This window comes from Lagopus muta, chromosome 4 (assembly GCF_023343835.1).
Source record: "Lagopus muta isolate bLagMut1 chromosome 4, bLagMut1 primary, whole genome shotgun sequence".
NCBI classification, from domain to species: Eukaryota; Metazoa; Chordata; class Aves; order Galliformes; family Phasianidae; genus Lagopus; species Lagopus muta.
This window is the reverse complement of record NC_064436.1, coordinates 48,270,064-48,289,826: the sequence shown is the minus strand read 5'-3', so window position 1 is coordinate 48,289,826 and position 19,763 is coordinate 48,270,064. Positions and strand designations below refer to the sequence as shown.

General features: G+C 35.8%; 1 long non-coding RNA gene across 1 annotated transcript; it reads right to left on the bottom strand.

Moving 5' to 3' along the window:
- Positions 1-639: 639 nt before the first annotated feature.
- On the bottom strand, positions 640-18,017 carry LOC125692225 (uncharacterized). The gene is made up of 3 exons (XR_007376523.1): positions 17,940-18,017; positions 1,121-1,228; positions 640-852 (listed from the first exon to the last, which is right to left on the bottom strand). It is a non-coding gene; the product is annotated as an uncharacterized LOC125692225 (long non-coding RNA).
- Between the last annotated feature and the right edge of the window lie 1,746 nt (positions 18,018-19,763).

The following is a 19,763-nucleotide window of genomic DNA, read 5'->3' as shown; positions in this document are numbered from 1 at the left end:
CTGGTGGTCTCTGAGTGAACACCAAGGTATAACCATAATTTGGACTTCAACTGGCATTGTGGTGTCGTAAATTACATAAAATTAGAAGTAGAAACTCGATTTTAGTTATTTGATCTTTGTTAGCCTCTCTGGATCTGGCTGCAAAATTAGAAACCTTCATCAGCCTCTATTATACAGCCATATATAATTCACAAAGTTTTCCTTATCACAAAAAATTCGGTCTTTAAGTGTAGGACAAATAATCATGAGTTTACAATGTGCCATGCAGTAATGAAGTGATCATACTTTATATCTAAGTGCTCAGAATAAGCAGTCAGATCAGGCGATCATTATGAGTGTGTTCACAGACACATAATCAAGAAGCCTTTGATCAGAATTTAAAATGAACTCAGAGGGAGTAACAGAAACAAAGAATGGAAGTAGGAAAATTAGGGTGTTAAGATCTGTTGATAATATTTACTAATTAGGAGAGAATCTTGGTGATATTATTCTGTTTATTAACTATATAAATAAAGATATTCACTATGTAAGCAATTTCAGATGGCAACTTGCTAATTTCCATGTTTTATGGTATCTACCATGTAATATTTTTCTTTTGAAAACTTTCTGTTGTTATAGAAATCTTACCAGAAAAAAATCCAGTAATTCCAAAATAAAAGAAAATCAGACTTCCTTCCTCGTATTCTTAAATTTATTTAAACATTGTGAGACCACAAAAAAGCATACCTTAAAAAAAAAAACGCCTTAAAAAAGCAAAAAACAGCAGGCCAACAGATAGGAGCTACATTTGCAAGCTTCTCCCCAAACTTCTGAACATTTTCCCTCTTACTGTAGGCTGGATTATTCAGTAATCTAAAAGCAAGAGCAGACAGAGCATTAATAGAAATTTCAGCATTAATAGAAATCACTTTCCTAATGATTGATTCCAATGACACCACTCAGGTGTCTGGGTCTTGTCTTAAATCATTCCCTGTGTTATACTAAACTAATGACTAATCAATCTATTATAGTTTACTGATGACAAAATTATTTCATTTATGATTACTTTATCCATGTCAAGTAACATGTTTAAAATTATGTTATCAGAGAGACTACCTATGAGATCAATTATTTCTCTTACTAGGTTCACAGAGCCCAGATCCCTGTGGTCTTGAATTTTTCACAGGAAGGTTTCTCACGAGGCACATCTCTTCTTGGTGGCAGTGGAACGAAAGGGACAGTCTTGCTCCTGCAACAGTGCAGATTTGGTAAATTTATTTAAAGAAGATGAGCAGAACAGGCTCCAATTAAACCTTCTAAATCTCCCCATTGCAGGGAAGTGCACACGGCTGCATGTATCAGTCACATTCACAGCAACCATATGACTGACCTCTAGAACTGTTCATGTTTGCTAAATTCTCCTGAACTATTTTCATTCAGTCAGTGTACTCCAAACACCCAATACACTAAAGGATTATTTTACCAGGATTTCTGTCAGTCACAGCCCCCCAGGCTTTGTAGAACAAAGGTTCCAGGTGTGCACACAAATGCCTACCATTTGCTGTGCATACAGAGCACAAGTGCATCCAGGCTGGGCAATCAGAAGAGCTAGAGTTCTCCTGGGAAGAGGACTGAGCTCTTGTATCAATTTTCTTGCGGTATGGGGAGCTCAGGAGCTCAGGCCAGGTTGGGGCTGTGTGTGTTTCAGTTTATTTGTGACATCTTCATGGTTCATTTCTGGCTCTTTGCTCTTGGCGATGAAGTTCAGTGTGGAGCAAGGTACATCTGTGCATTGAGCTGAAGAGCCTCCTTCCCAGCACTCACAGACGGCTGCCTGCCAGCCTTTTATCTTCAGCTCGCAATGCTAATTGTTTTGAAACAGGCACTTAAACTCCTGTAAGATTTCAGATGAGGTCTGTTAAGCTGAGACCCATTGCTAGCTTTAAAGTTTTCCTATTCCAGAGCCAAATATTGATTAGCTAGTTCAGATATATTTGCACATATCAGACAACACCTCAGTCAAATCAGAAGAAATAAAAGCACTGAACTTGAGTGAAAAAAATTCAGCTTCAGCACCTGTAGTCACACGACCTGAGTGCATGTTAGGATGCTATCTATCCACAACTTCTGTGCAGAGAGACTTAAGTGATAGTTAACTTAGAGACTAAAATTATTTAGGTGTTTAATCACATATTTAGGTGCTTGTCTTTACTTTGCAATGACGTATTAGCCTTTTCAAAGGGGAAATGAGAAACACACCACTTTTATTACATATAAAATACTCAATTAGTGATAGAAATGGCTCTGAAGTAGAAGAAAAGCCTCCTAGGTTAAAGACCTGAAAGATTTGTAATGTAGTGTTAGCCATTTATTCACTGCAAAAGCTAGAGTACAAAGCTGGCTAAGCAACGAATGATACTACTCCTCAAATGTATGGCACAACTTCTTCTCTTCTCTACTGGAAAGTACACTTCTCCCCAGACAACTGCAATTAGAGTCTGTAAAGACATACGGCTCACTTAGCACTCCATTGTACTTTGCTTGGAGCCACAGCTGTGGTTCTAAGAAACAAATCCCACAGCATCAGGCAAGTCCAGAATACATGCACATCTTCCATCAGAGGCAGGTCTCTTGTTAAATATTCAGTCCCAGAGAGTTCATATTCTATTGTGAATATCAGGGTTAATAATTTTAGTTAGAGGAAGGGAGATGCAGTGACAGATTCTCCCTTATCATGTTTTTTTGCTTTGCCAGTACCAGTGTCTCAGCCTCCAAGGGAGGCACTACTAGCTATTTTTCTTTTTTCCAGTTCATAGAGTTCATAGAGTTAAGCAGCTTATACAATGATTCCAATGTTTTCCTGTCCATGAAGTGCTATGAGAATGATTGAAGCCCTGCAAATGTGTCCCTTGTTCTGATGTGCAACGATTCAGGATCCATATGGTAGATAAAAATAACTAAATCTTAGTGACTATGAATATTAGCTGAGATAGCTTTACAGAGGTGTAGTTAATACTAGCTATTATATTTATATTCTTATCCCTTTTCTTCTAGGCATCAGAATAGGCAGAGCAGGAAAACATTAGAGAGAGAGGGATCTCACATGATTCTTTGTCTTTTTTGGTCTTTTTATGTTTTGCACTACTTATCTGCCTGTTAGTATTCAGGCACCACAAAGGTAAAATAAAAACAACTTTTCGAAGGAAAAATCAAATATTGTGTTAACTTCATTCAAAGAAAGTTGCAAATTTTAGAAGAGTCTGTGAGAGTAGTAAAATCTACTGAACAGGTGTACCAACATTATAAAGAAATAAAAAAGCAGAAGGCAGGTGTTTTATTAATGGTACTGCTTTGTAATGTCTTCTTTGTAAAATAATAGTATGTATGAGATGCATTCCATCCCCAAGTGGACATTTGCAACTGTTCTGTAGCACAATTATTTCCACATATCATAATCTCAGATTATTTATAGAGATGTATGCACTTACTGTTGCTTTATAGCAGTTCAAGAACATTTCTTGTATTGATTAATTGAGTCTTTGCTTTATTGAAGTAAAGGCATTGTATGAGTATAACCTATTTGTTTATACTTATTATTATAATAATATATTATAATTATTATAATATTATTATTATACTTATTATATTAACCTTAGCACTTCATGTGTGTATGCCTCTAAAGTAGAGGCATTATCCCTCTGGCCATAGGTAATGATCAGTGGCTGAACTTCAGAATGGCATTCATCACTACTAGGCAATAAATACAGACTATAATAAATCCTTCATTTTCTTCTATATATCCCTACAGAATTACAACTCCAGAGAGGAAAGAGAAAGGAAACAAGAAAACCAACCTACACTCACTCTCTTTTCTTGGGAGAACTAAGGTAATTAGACTAAAATACTCCCAAAGAGACAGATTATGTGCTTTGTTCCTTGAAGGTCTTTCTGATGCCAACAAAACAATTTAAGCAACATGCTACTTAAAAGTAATAGCGCTTGACTTAGAAGGAGCACCTTTCAAGATATCTCATTAATTATGAAAGTACATAGCATAAAGTATATAAACGGAAACTTGTAGATGAGGTGTATGGAGAGGGATGCAACACAGCTGGTGAGTCTGAAAGCCATCTCTAATTATAGTTTGAGCTACTTTGCAGTGATCTTTCCTACCAACCTTAATAGATGTTGTTTTTTTTTACATTTTAGACATAAAAGACAGAACAAGAGGAAAGCTGTGAGTGACTTCCACATACAGTAATTAGAAATGATCCAAAGGGTGCAGCCGCGTAGGACTAGGCATGTAGAAAATCAAACAACCTAATGCAGCTGCAAACGTGTTTGGAAGGAAGACTACATCAAATTGCAGCCTTGGGAAAAGTGAGAAATATGTCCTGATTCATTGCATTAATGTTGTTATTGGGAGAGGGCTTTATAGCTTTTAGAGGTTGTGTTGAGCACAAAATTTGTAAAACCAGACTTAGCACAGGTTAGGCCACTTGTATTATTTACAACCTTGGCATAATGAGAAAAAGGAAACATTCACAGCAATGATTAGTTATCACTGGTTGTATTGAAGAAATATAGTCAAAAAGTGTTTAAAGTTGTCATGGAAACTTAGTTCTACTGCAGTTTTTATTAGTTTTTGTTTTCTTTGACAAGTTCCCCTGCCAACTGCTAGAGGTAGTAGGATACTTTCAGTACAGGCTATGTAGGCTGACCAGTTCCAGGTTTAGCCAGTACAAAGGCCAAGCACCAAATGGCCATGAGGTGCAAAGAAATAGAAAGTGGTACCCCTGCTGTCATCCACACAGACACAAATAACACTCATGGATGTGATAAACACAGTAACTCTATCCTGTCCCTCCCAATTGCTGGGGAATGCCAGCTGCACAAACATGCACTAAGTGCATCTCCAGAGGCTCTTCCTGAACACCTGAGGGACATAGAATCTGATCCAGTCAGGATCTGGTCTTTGCATTTATCTCTTTTTCCTTCTCTTTTCCTATATTTGCTCCTCACTTATTCACCTTGATATCTGCTTTGGATCCTTTCCCTAAACACATCGTAGTAAGTTTTGCATTTTTCAACAATATTCTTAAAACATCCTCAAATAAATTTTATGAAATCCCCAAATTCTCCTCCATCTACACCCCATAATAAGTCCTATAATTCTTCAGGCATTTACCCTGTCAGTTTGCCCAGCCACCTGGAGAGAGTTTCTTTGGTTGGCTCATCTTTCCTGAGATAGAGAGGATGTTGAACAGAGAGCAGATGATGTATAAAACTCTTTCTCAAAACTTACTGAATTTCTTCCCCTTTCTTTATAGAAGTTTTTAGCACTCAACAGCCAAACTCTACTCTCTGTCACATATGTTCAAACTATGATGCTATTTGTTCACACAGAGCTGTGAGTTTGATATTGACTTTTGTAAGAGCTGGAAACAGAAATTCTCTTTTATCTATCTGATGTGGCAGTGGGCAATTTTATTGTCAACACCTGCTTGCACTTCCTGGACATTATTTTACACTGAGAGTTCTAGCAGTGAAAGCAATGAAGACGTGTGTTTTTATCTGCAGTTGTTGAAAATTCTTGGAAATTCAGATATTACCATGACAAATTGAGATGTTAGAAACAAACAGAAATAGGATTTTTTAAAATGCTGTTTAAACTAAACAAACAAACAACCAAACAAAAACAAACAAAAAAAACACAAAGAAAACAAAAACAAAAACTTGATATTTATATATATACAAAAAATCAAGTTTATTTTTTTTTCTCCTATTTCTCCTTTTGAAACACTTAATGTGAGACAATCAGTTCACTTTTTAATACATTTAAATTTTATCAAATCAGTCATTGGTCTTCCAAAGGATTAGCCTGGATCAGAACTCTACTAAGCCAACACCGTGTGCTGGGTCAGGCTGTGAGTGTAGGGACACAGCCCAAACTAGCATTAGTACCCCTGACTTTGTACCCACACAGCTGTACCATTGAGCTGGCAAGCAGTGACCAACAACAGAGAGCCAGATAGCTGTCAGAGTCATCTCTCAGCCAAAAACAGGAGCTGCCTGCATGAGTCCCATGCAAAGCTAGAGCAGCTGGGTGCCTCCAACATAGGGATGGAGGTGCAATCTCTCAGGCATAGCCCAGAAGCTGCCTGTGAAGCTTTCTGCTCAGGTTTTCATGCAGCTTCCTCTCATGTCTTCAGCTGAGGCCTGAAGAATGTACAGACTTTCCCAGAATTCTGATTCATTTCTTAGAAACCCAGTGTACAAGCTGTGCGATACAACATATGTTTAGTTGGATGAATCAGTGAAAATAATATTGCTGTGGAAAAAATGTGTAACACACACTCATCTACAGCAGGAACTGAAGGCTGTTTCTCTGCTATACGTGTACAATATTCCTTCTAGTATTTTCACACTCCCTGGAAAAAGCAGCAAAATCAACCTCACACGCTCCTGTAATACATAAGAAGAATATGAATTTGCAGTGAAGCAATTTTTTGAGCTTGGCAAAACTAAAATAGGTTCATTCATGTGTGAATTTAGTTTCGAATTAATATGAGCTTTTGTGAAACCTTTAAATTGTCTGAAGTTGCATTTTTGTCAGTCAACAGTGTTATCCCTGAACCCATAAGCATGAGAAACTTAACCAGAAATTATATACACAATTGTACACAGAATACCATTTGCAGAATATTGTGAAAGATGGTGCAACATTATCTTGACAGCAAAACAGCGATGATTTAAGCCTCAATTTTTAAGAATGTAGCTAAGAAATTGAAAACATAATACTGTAAAAATGTTTTGGTTTGCTTACAGGTGATTACTAAAAAGTGAAAACTAATGCTATGCAAAGGTGAGTGAGAAGTTGTAATTAACTTCTGCCAAGGAGATAGATGTAAAATCCAGCAAAATTTTCATGGATGGTCAGTTAATTGGAGAGGGAAAAATTTGTAATGTAACTGATAAAAATGAGAAGTATCCTGAACCTCCCTTGAAGAACCTCTCTGCTTTGCAAGACTGAATTTTCCATTTTTAAAAACATTTTGCAGTACATATAAAAAGGGAAAGGAAATTTGGCAAAGAAATAAACGTCTTACAAAATATATAGGTAAGTTATCCATAATGATGACAGGCTAGGTTAGCAACAGAAATAATTTCTTTTTATCCTCTCAGACTGTGATATGCATACTTTACAAAACACAGAAATAACAATATCTGATCTATGATAGAACATCACTTGAATACAGAGTTGATTCACAGTGGTTACCTATAGCTTTGTATTACCACACAACAAAATCCTGAAAGAAAACATGACCCTGATCAAAAAAAAGTTTAAATACAAGCCTATATGGGAAGTACTTTCACTGTAAAGCCTCAGGGATCTTTAATCCCTTCATCTGCTCTTCCCTCTGTAAATTAAGAAAAACAGAAAAAGGCTTTTCTCCCTTCTGGTATGTTTTAAGGAATCGATATCTTCTGCTCACAAAGCACTTGAATAAGTAAGATGCTAAAATATTAAAGCGATGTGAAAAGTGTAGGAATTTATGTTGACTGAAATAAAAATGAACTTTGTAGATAAATCCACTGCATCTCTTTGAAATATTTCTGCAGTACAATGCTGGTTACCCACCATTGCACTGATTCTGATATTTGTGTGTATATCAATAGCGTATTATATAAAAGGCATTTTCTCTCCTTTAAGTAAACAAACACTTTTCTTTATTCAGGATTAGAAAAAATTTATACTTTTCTTTCACAATCTTACTCATGATTTTCTCATATTAGTGTGTATGCCACAATATCTGAGTCTTATTTTGTCTGTTAAAACTAGATTTTTATTGGTAAGCTCTTTACAGTTTTGCTACCCCTTCGGCTTCATGCTTCTGTCCAGGGAGAAACATATCTTTCTTCAACATCTCTCCAATTATTTTTTCCATCATCTATAAGAGAATATTCATGGTTCAACAGACATATCCCTTTTGTGGAGAGTCTATAATACAAATTGGTCAGGGTCCTATAAGACTGTAGCTTCATATGCTAGTAAACAGCAAGTAATCTTTTTTTTTCAATCCTGCGCAGTTTTAATTATTTAAGGCAAGTAAGTAATTCATAAGTCACAAGTTCAGCAAAGTTTGTCATCACAGAAAAAGACTAATAATCATGCTACATCATGTATAAACCAAACACTAATAAGGAGAGGAAAAACCCTCATGGTAAAATTAAGCTTAATGTAAAAGCGTGCAAAGGAACTTACTGATAGGCCTTTAATATTTTAATGTGAACTAATGCAAAAATGGGAAACATCTCAGAACATGTCTGAAGAGGTCTCTGAAGCAGAACAGAATGTCTCCTATTACTCTCTCTTTTTCAGTAGGGTCTGAGATAACAGGTGGTGGAAAATTATGCCAATGGTTAAAAAAAAGGTATAAAATGAGACTTTGAAAGATGATTTGTATATATTTAATGGACATTTCTATTTTGCATATGTGAGTTCTCAACCATAATGAGGAAGTAGACTAAGAGTAGTCCATTGGTAAGATGCTTTGATGGAGATTATTTTAGACTCCCTGATGATTTCAGAGAATCATAAAATCATTACTGTTGGAAAAGACCTCTAATATCATCTTGTCCAACCATCCACCTACGTGAAAGCATTTATTATCAGAAGTATAAGCTCACCTTCTCACGACATTTCCATTTATTTCTGTGTAAAATCAATTTTAAATGTAACATGGTTGGCACACTCTAATAAATTACATTTTCTGTGTATAACATGGTAGGATTAGTTCTCCCATAATTAGCTCCATGTTGAGATTCAGCTTTAAATATTTACTTATAATCAGAAGGTTTCTAATCAAAGCTTTTGATGTTCTGAGAAGGGGCTGAGAACATCCCCACACCCTTTTTTTGCCTTTCAAGAAAACAGAAGTTAAACAGGCTCTGGGCATTCTTCAAAAATTTCTTTGATATATTCTTGACAAACTTATGATTTGCTCTCAGCATTGAAAAGTACCATTAAAATAGCCTAGACGATTTTATGTCACTACACCTAAAATCTTGAAGCGTGTGCACATTGTGAGTCTTCTGTTTTAGAAACATGGAATCTATAAGAGGAAGAAAAATATCCTTGCAGCTAAAGTACTGAACTGGGAGAAGCCAAGAATAAGAACATGCCCAGGTTTACCGATGTGCTTATACAAGAACTGTGTATCTACCTCTTCCAGATGCCTTTGAAATGCCATGAAACCTAACCAGGGTAAGTCTAAGAACGTAAGTCTCATTCTAAGGTGTGCAACTACAGCATGGTGCTGCAGGGTTCAGTCTGTAGAGAAGCTTCCATTATTCATCACATTCCCTCTGCCTCTTAAATCTGCTAAGCAGAGTTGCTAAAGCCCCTGTCTGTTATAATTTGGTTCAGCAGGAAGACTTGCTTCCTAAGGTGATGGATGAGTGTTTCATCATCCCTGTTACTACAAGCTTGAAGTTAAGTATAACAAAATTAGTGGTGCACCACAGCAGCCTTACTTCTTCTCTAGAAATAGTTCATGCCACTGTACTGATGATATACTATATTTTTCTATAAAGATAAAAAGTATCTCATAATTAAATACTTCAAAACATTCTAAAAATCTGTATATTTTTTTATTCTTGTTTTAATATTCTGGGTACATTCTAGAGCTGCTTTTAATCCAGCGAGTCCTTGGTGGTGAAAATCCATAGCTAATGGTGGTGACTATTTTGAAAAACAGGCTTTTGTATCTGAGAATTTAGTCTATCAAACAGTGTTATTGCGCTCTTCATATTTGTTGTAGTTTCCATGGGAATAACTAGGTGGCATTACTTTTGAAGCAGCCTATGTAAAATCTGAAGATCTCTTCCTCTGTCCTTCACCAAGATAATGTCATACAATTTAATGGAGTTGAGAGCTGCATTTATTAGCAACATTGTTATAAATTTTATGGCTGTAGCTCCACAAAGTGACTGTTCTCAATGATATGCAAGGTAGAAACAACAGTCTGGACAGCTAAAGACATTAATTCTTCCTACAAATATTTCATTCTCATTGCTTCTCTGCTTGAACCTACTGTCACTGCAATGAAAAGAATACAATGTAATTTCCTTGTAGTATCACAGAATCACAGAATTGTAGGGGTTGGAAGGGACCTCCAGAGATCATCGAGTCCAACCCCCCTGCCAAAGCAGGTTCCCTACAGTAGGTCACACAGGTAGGCATCCAGGCAGGTCTTGAACATCTCCAGAGAAGGAGACTCCACCACCTCCCTGGGCAGCCTGTTCCAGTGCTCTGTCACCTTCACTGTAAAGAAGTTCTTGCGCATGTTTGTGCGGAACTTCCTATGCTGCAGTTTCCAGCCGTTTCCCCTTGTCCTGTCTCCACTCACCACTGAAAAGAGTCCGGCCTCGCCATTCTGCCCCCCACACCTTAGATATTTATAGACCTGGATCAGGTCCCCTCTCAGTCTCCTTTTCTCAAGGCTGAACAGACTCAGTTCACTCAGCCTTTCCTCATAGGGGAGATGCTCCAGGCCCTTCACCATCTTCGTGGCCCTCCGCTGGACTCTTTCCAAGAGATCCCTGTCTTTTTTGTACTGGGGAGCCCAGAACTGGACGCAGTACTCCAGATGAGGTCTTACCAGGGCAGAGTAGAGATTAGTAGATTCTGTGTTAGTTTCATCATTAATTCCATGGTTAATTCTTTTTTTCCCCTCAAATTATGATTCTAATAGATATTCACGGATAGTAATTAGAGTCTTCTACTACCCCTGATCATCCTTCACTACTTCATTCCAAAGACAAAAATCATTAGGTACATCAAAATGTTCATGTTCGATAAAGTCAGCAAATACTGAAAGGCACTTTGCCCATTTTTTGATCTCCCATTTGGTATTTTGATATCAACACAGCCTCTCAGTTAGAGTTAAAGAAAGATGAGTGTGGAGTATTTAATATATCCCTTTCATGCCTTTAGGAGAACGTTATACTGCACACGTAATACAGCCTTTGTAACAGAGTGCCCACTATCGTACCTTGAATTCAAAGTAGATCTTTATGTTGACACATCCACACATGGATGTTCTTCATCCAGGAGACTGAGAGTCTTCCCTAACAGCACCACCCAGTCCGACCTTATGAGCTAGATCAGAAATTTATTAAAACAGTAGAATACACGCATGAAAGGGAGGGCAGAAATGTATCAGATGTGAGATGTAATAGCATAGATTTTCTGGTCAGAAAAAGGCTCAGTACCTAATCCTAATCACCTGACTTCTTTTTCTTCCTAACACCACAAGCTGTAGCAATAATGAAAACTAACTTGTAACCTCAGCTCCAGCTTTTCTGCAGGAATACTCACATCTGGCCCTTGCTTTGGTCTCTGCCCCTCTCTGACTTAAAGTCATGTGTGTTGTACAAAGGCAACTCTGTGATAATTTTTTTTTTTATTTCACTATCAAAAAACTCTGTTATTTATAAAGACTAAAGTATTAGCTATATTTATTTATTTTTATGTGCAACATCTGCAGCACAGATCAGTAAGTTTCTGGCAGGTGAGGAACCTGATATCTTATGGTTCATCAGCGAGAAAAAGAAAGCTATATTTTGAAGTCAATTTTAAATCCTGATATAAACAAGTCCACATACTGTGTTTTCCTAAAACCACACTGGATTTGTAAGAGAAATAAAATCATGTATACAGCTGTGTTTAAGACTTTTTCAAAACAAAATGCTACTCAAAGTTTGGTATTTCTTCTTATGACCCGATTAGGAAAATATCAAAAAAAGAGAAAAATGTAGAAAGGCTCATTAGAGTCTATAAGTAAAGATGCTATGTATTTACTGTTGTAAAAGCTCTGTGAATACTCAGAGTTTAAAATTTTCAGTGTAACTCCATATTGCATGAAAGAAACAGTGAGAATTCCCAGAGGCACTCAAGTTCCTGGGTTTCAAAGATCTTTTGTCATATACTTCTCTGGCTTCAGAGATAGATACTTCCATTACATGAACTGCCATTGAACAATACAGAAAGTGACTAAGTCTTAATGATGAACACAATATTACCTAATTATTTCCACATCCAAATATGGCTTATGATGCTGACAATGACAGGGATGATAACACTCATCAGTAAGTCAAGATGCTTCCAAATTAGAACAGGCTTTGCACTTTCCAGAATTAAGTGAAATGCTCTGTAAGCATCCACAAAAAAACTAGAATAACTGATACAAGGCTTGCGGCAGTTTTTTTCCTAAGTTTTATTATTGATCGTGGAGGACAGATAACACAAACACTCTTCTTAAAGATATTTTTAGAATAGCTTTCATGAGTAAAACTTGAACTTTTTTTGGTAGCCAGTATGAATATGTCTGATTAATAAGTCTGCTAAAGAAACAGCAAAAATATACCATAACATTATTTTCATTTGTTAGGTAACTCACTGAATAGTGGTTTCATATCATTATAATTCTGTTCCAAATTAATTCACAGCCTACACTATTATTTTCAAGACTATGTTAGAACACTACTAAGAATATTCAGAATCATGAACTATTTGATATTTGAATGTCTGTTTTCATTTGTAACTGTTGATGTATACTAAGGGAGATATCAGGTCTGTAAGGTTTAATGAACTGCAGAAAATAGGAATATGAATATTTGCCCAGTTGAAATAATACATAATTCAGCAAAGCAAAATATGACTAAACTGCCATTTTCTCTTAAAGACTGCAAAGAAAGGATTAATTTTCATTGTTTGTGAAAGAATTTCAGGCTATATTTCTTTTGACAGTCTTGAATATAAAACAAGACTGAAACATTTCCCAACAAAATAATTATGTCTATATTCTGTTGTTTATAAGATCTAAAATTGTTTTCCACGTTCTCAACAGTTACTTTTGTATATTACAAGGCCTACTTATATGCTTTTTTTTTTTTAGTTATTTTTTTAAAAAATTTAGATCTTAAAATACGACCACCAAAATTATAGGTACTGTAGCTTCTCACAAATGAGTTCCCAGCAGGATAAATTATAACATATAATTGATAGCAAATTCTCAGATCATGTATCACTTTAAAACATATCCAAAAACTTCCTAGAAAAATATAATTAGACATACTTATATTCATAAAAATATTGTTACTTACAAAAATATTTACATACTGACTACAGAAAACTAAATTATATTAATCCAATTCATTCACTTTTTTCTAAAAACTGCATACTTCTGCAAGTCTGCTAAAAGTTGTTGGTAGCCTGACAAAATACTAAGAGCTCAGCACACCCTGATTTCAGGATAAATACTGAACATCGAGATATTTCACAGAGTGTGCCTATTATTTATATATTTTGTATCAGAAAATTAGTCCATTTCCTTTCTCATTCTATGTTTTACTTTTGCTTTGTTTCAAAATACTGAATTTATTTCTCTATTTTCATTGAATTGCAGCAATAGAAAAGTACTTTCTTGAGTAGACAAACTTGCAAGAATTTCAGAAAACTGATGAATATTAATTTTATTAAGATGAAGTTCCAAACTGTAAAGAGTTTTAATAACCAATTTTTGGTAAAAAATGTCCAATTTACTGAAATCATTAGTATCACTACACTGTTTTGAAGTTTATGCTAACTTAAGGGAGCAGAAGCTTTTATCTTAGAGAAATACAAAAACAAATGGAAGAAACAGCTTCTAAATTCTTCTCTATCCAAAACGGGGCACAAGAAGAACAGAAATATGCTACCCCCTATTAAAGTACATGTATCCCTTTATCATTCTTTGTAATTCCTTCATCAGCCTCTGGAGAAATCTCTAGTAAATGCGTTCTTTTAAGGGTACTTTTTATTCTAAATCCTTATGATGTACAGGCTAGACAGAGCTTTTAGGTTAATTATATTGATTTTATTCCATTGACTGATCTTGCCTAAGCAGTACATTCTCCACCCTGTTACAATCATATAATTTTGTAGGAGAAATCATAGTTAAACTTTAATGGAGAGTTGCTCAAGACAGAAAGAAACAAGGTTAAAATTGAAATTTTTCTTACATTTTGAGCAGCCTAGAGCTTGTGTCTCCGCTAATTCTTTTTTTTTTTTTTTTTACCTAAGAAGAGTAAATAGCTTTTTATCTCCTAAACATAAAGACACTAGATTATTTCCTCATTTGGATATTCTTGCTTCTGTATATAGATAAAGTTTTATTACAAAAATTTATTCTGACGCAACCATGAATGAATTCAGGTTCTGTGAGGGTCAGCAGAAATTAAAAAAAAAAATTGTTTCAGTAAGTAGGTAATCAGAAGGACACTGCAGCTGGTAGTGTGATTTTGAAGTTTGTGGGCTCAGGAAGCTGGACAAACAGCACACAACAGCATTACAGTTTGGCTAAATATTTCACATATTTCAGATGTGTTATCTGAGAAATTGGATTTTATATATATATATATATATTAGGACATAAAACACACAACATGCTGGAACAGAGCATTTAATAGTTTAAATACATTGTATCTAAAAGTACTGCGTCATTCTTATAAGTGGCATTTGCTGATTGCTCTGGGTTTGCTGGCTGTTGTGCTGTAAGAAAGAGACATCATATGCCCATTCTCCTTCCCTCCTATTTGTCCCTTCCAAGGCTGTGGAGCCCTAGACTATTTAACTCCAACCTACAGAGGAGATGGGAAAATGATGCACAGTATTTATCATCCTTCAGTAGATTGATTCTGCTGTAGTTATACTAAGCTACAAGACTGACTAACTAGAGCTAGAATGACTTCAGTAAAAAAACAAACCAGACACAGCTATATGAAACCTATTTTGCAAAAAACAAAACAGACAAACACCCCAAACCAACAACAAAACAAAAGCTCCTGCACCTGGATCAGGGCAATCCCAGGCACAAATACAGTCTGGGCAGAAAATGGCTTGAAAACATCTCTAAGGAAAAGGATTTGGGGACATCAGTTGTTAAAAGACTCAGCATGTGAGGACCCCAAGAAGGACATCAGGCTGATGGAGTGGATCCAGAGGAGTGCCACAAAGATTATCAGAGGGCTGGAGCACCTGCCCTATAGGGCAGGCTGAGACAATTGAGGCTCTTCAGCCTGGAGAAGAGAAGGCTCTGGGAGAACTTCATAGCAGTCTGCCAGTACCTGAAAAGCGCCTACAGGAAAGCTGGAGAGGGACTTTTTATAAGGACATGCAGGGGATGAGGGGAAATGGCTTTAAACTGGAAAAGGGGAGATTTAGACTAAATATTAGGAAGAAATTTCATACTCTGAGGGTGATGCGACTCTAGAGCAGGCTGTCCAGAGAGGCTGCAAATGCCTCCCCCCGGTGGCATTCAAGACCAGGCTGGATGGGGCTTTAAGCAACCTGGTTTAGTGGGAAGCTTCCCTGCCTATGGCAAAGGGGTTGGAGCTAGATGATCTTAAAGGTCCCTTCCCACCCAAATCAGTCTACGATTTTATTATTCTGTGATCTTATGCAGAACCTCACTGTGCAGAGATAGGAAAGGAGAAGACTTTCTGAGAAATTTATACCTGGTTAATAAACTGTCATTGCTAAGAAGATACCTTATTTCCAATTGATTATGCCTGGCTTCAAATTCCAGCCATATGCCATTCTCAGTAAGATTAAATGCCTATCAGCAAATGAGTTGCAAAGAAAAAGTTAAACCTTTTCATTCACTTTTTTTTTTGCTGACCAAACAGCATTTTACCATATACCTCTGCAGACTTCTGATTATTTCTGTAGCTTCTTGTGAAACTACCTTAACATCATTTTATTTTTTTTTAAAACTGCGAAAACTCAAACTAATGTGGAAACCCAAAGTAAAGCATTATAGCACATCTTTGAAACGCTATATGTGAAAGTTAATATCCTATTTGTATTCAGTTCTCCTCTTACATACCAGAATCTCCTCAGAAGCAGTGCTGCTCTAGAACTAATTCACAGCTTTCTTGTCTCGTTCAGTATGATTCCTACACTCTTTTCACGATGTTTAGGCTTTCCATTACTCAGGACTCCACAGATTTAGCCAGCAGCACCACTGCCCCCAAGGAACTTCACTGCCTATGTGCCAGGGTGCTCATTTTGCACTCTGTACACATAGTTTGATGTGTAACTTTAAATATTACATTAGTCCAGTTCACCAAATGTGTAACTATAATCTGTCTTTGAATGATTGCTGCAATTTGTTAATCTGCTAATCACACTTGGTGTAGTATTGACTCACAAAAATATTTAATTTGATTAATGTTTCTTACTGACGTTTATTTTGCAGTTTTCAGTTAGCCACGTCTTAAGCATTTATTGGTATCAGCCTAATGATAAGTTTTATCAGGCTGTCCTATAACACAAAATTGCTGATCTCATAAAACTCCAGAAGTATTCTCTGCAGAAAGCTATCCACATGAACTGAATTTAGCTTTCTTGAGGTACATCACAGTCTTGGCTTTAACCTTTTATTGTCTGTTCGAAGTAAATTTCGGGAATATCAACTTTTCAAGACTATAACCATTCAGTACATTTCAGTTCCTCCAGCCTTGCTTTCCTAGACTTCATCTTTTGAACAACTGAAGGATTTGTAAGCCTTTTCCAGCAGGCCTGTTTTTCTTCCTCTCTGTAAACTTATTTTAAAATGAATCACTAATAAGTAATCTAAACGTCTTTCCAGTCCTTTTAGTAGTAAATGAAAATATACTTTCTCAGAATTTACTTTGGATCTCATGCATACACGCATCAAAATCAACAAATACTTTTTGTTTATTCATGAAAGTTTTCTGAAAGTAGGTGAAATGCAAGATGTTTTTGGCCGAAACTTGGCTGCAAATCCTTGTGAGGTAAATATACTCTTTCCATTCACTAACAGTCTCTGCTTGTCAAGCTCTAAGGTAAACATCTAGCCTACAAACGCTATCATTTAAACAGGAAAATCACTCCTGATCTTTAATACTTTCAGTGTTTAGATTTGAGAAATGTTCTACCTGTTAACTTGCCAGAACAATATATATCTTAAAATGTGCCCGGAAATGTTTTTGTTTGTTCCCAGGCACTAAGGATTCAGTGTTTTTAAGTGTACTGAACACATTTAAGTAGCTTCGCACCAGATGTGATCTGGTCTCCCACCAGATTATTAACAAAAATGAGGCCACCCTCAAATAAATGTATTGAATAAATATGTTCCAAGGCAAAAATTTCATATTCCTTCTCATCTGCAGTTTATTCTGCCCAGGACAATGAGACAGATAGCAGCATCTGCCATTTAGTAACAAATTCATAAAGCACTCTCAGTTTTCAGAATCAGAATTTTAAGGATTTTAAACTTACTGCAGGTATTACAGTAGCAGCTTTTTTATTTTTTAAGAGAAAATTAATACGACAGACTTTGTTCAGTATCAGCTTTCAGAAAAACTAATTGCTGGGATTTGTTTAGTGCCCTGTCCTAGTTCCAATGAAGCTTTGTCATCTCCCATTAACAGCAGGAATAGCTGTACTCTTACATTTTCATAATAAAGGTCATAAACCGCTTAGAGGGAAGACAGAGGGAAATATTTTCTATTTGTTTTAAAAAGAATATTTAAACCAGCTCCAAAAAAATCAAGGCACAGGAAAATACGCCTAAGGACATTTTCTACAAAAAGTAAACGATTTTCCATTTTCTGTACACCTCCATTTCTATTACCTAATTAAAGTACTTAAGTAACGTAAGAACTTAAACTTCTCTCTCATTTTCTGAGAATTCATTAGGTCTTTAAGTAGATAAAAAGAAAACCATTAAATAAAGAATCTTGTAAAGTGTGGAAGGGAAAATTAATCCCAAAACAATGTTGAAGTGAACTAGTGTATTAATGAATATACAGATGCTATAGCATAGCAGAGAGCTCAGCTATGTAGTTGCTACACCAAAGCAGGAAACAGAAAAGGTAGGTACACTCACCTGTATCCTAAGCTCACTTGAGAAACTCCAGTGGAGTGGATCTCCAGAAGAGACCCTTCCCTGCTGGCAGTCAGCTCTTAAATGGCTCTAGGAGAAGTGCAGCCAGGCTCCACCCCTTCCAGCAGCACAGGAGAATTGCCTTCACCTGTGCTCCCAGGGCTGACTCATTGCTCGCCTCAGGTGATCAATCAGAGGTTCAGGCTGTGATTCAGCAGTTCCCATACAACCAATCACAAGATGTCTCTATTGTTGTAAGTAAGAAATTAGCTAAAATACACTGTCTTAAAAACCCTCAGAACCTTACTCATAACAATATAAGTATTGATTGTGTATACTAATATTAATAAAACAAACAAAGTCATCCCACTCTTGAATTTGGATTTTAAGTAGAAACTAATATTTTAGAGAAATCATAACAAAAAACTGCTATTCAAATCTAAAAATAAATAAATAAATAAATAAATAAATAAAAAAATCTAGTGTTCAGACTGCAGGGAACGTCAGAACTGTATTGTGCAGCTGGCAACAGCCAGATCACCCCAATTAAGATACCAAGTAAAAGACAAGGAAGTTAGTTCCTTCCAGTATGTAAGAGATGATGATGAGGGGCTTCCTAATGATGCCATATAAAGCTTTTTAAATGTAACTTAATTAAAAGAAATACTTATTATTTGGAGAGGAATTTAGCGAAGAACATGAGAGAAATATGTCTAGAAAAATTTCTTTACTTAGCACAAGCTGTGAATGATATAAAAAGAGAAATTAGTTTTCTGAAATTTATTTATCATTTTTTCTACAGGAAAATTTGCTGGACAACCTCTGTTCCATTAAACAAAAGAACAGCAGGAACCATGATTTTCAGCTATTTTAAAGGAAGTAAAAAAATACATGATCTGTATCCCCAACAGAAGAGTTTTAAATTATGATCTGGATAAGATATTGTGAGGAGATCAACCAAAACAGAGTATTATCTCTGAGGTAAATGGACTGAAACAGATGGAAGAGAGAAAAGTGAACTTTCCTAAAGGTATAACGTCTATGTCACCAGCTGTTACTGGGAGATAATGTGCAGTGACAAGTGATGTATAGGAGGAAATACAAATACCTTTTTCCTAGTCTAAAAGAGAAGCAGATTCTCTTACACCTTTGTCTTGTTTAAAGGAAGGTCTCAAATTTACAATGGCCACTTACATCGCAATTCTTTCAGAACTGAATGAGACTGGAAATAAATGTTTGTCAAGATCAGCTTAAAAAATAATTTGCTGATACCTTAGAGGTAATTAAAACATTATAGAAACACGAGAAAGACATGGTCCTTTGCCCTAAAGGTTTCCTTTTTTTCTTTCAAAATTTGAGTACTATTTAGTACAAAAGTATGGTAATTATAGAAATTTTCAGTGATTTTATACTTGTATTAGAATGGGATATTCTTTGATATCTGAATAATGTTATAGTAACAAATATTAAAATACAGACTACAATAACATCTTGGTATATCTGCTTTGAGTGGCTAATACAATTCAGAGTACATATTAATATACTGTGCTGTTAAATTCAGGACTGCTATGGCTGTCTGAGGTTTACATTCTTCAAAGAGTAAGATGACAATTGTCTCTGCTTCTTAAAATATGGTAATTTTCTCTCAGTACTAGGTTTTTAAAAGGTGATTAGACAGTTAATAGAAAAACAAAACAAAACAAAAAATAGATCTAGATTTTTCAGGAGTATTTAAGAGTATTGGCTATTCTTGTCTGAATATCCTGATATCCAGCTATTTCTTCAGAAATCTAAATAGGTTAGTTCTGACCCTAATGGTTAGAAATC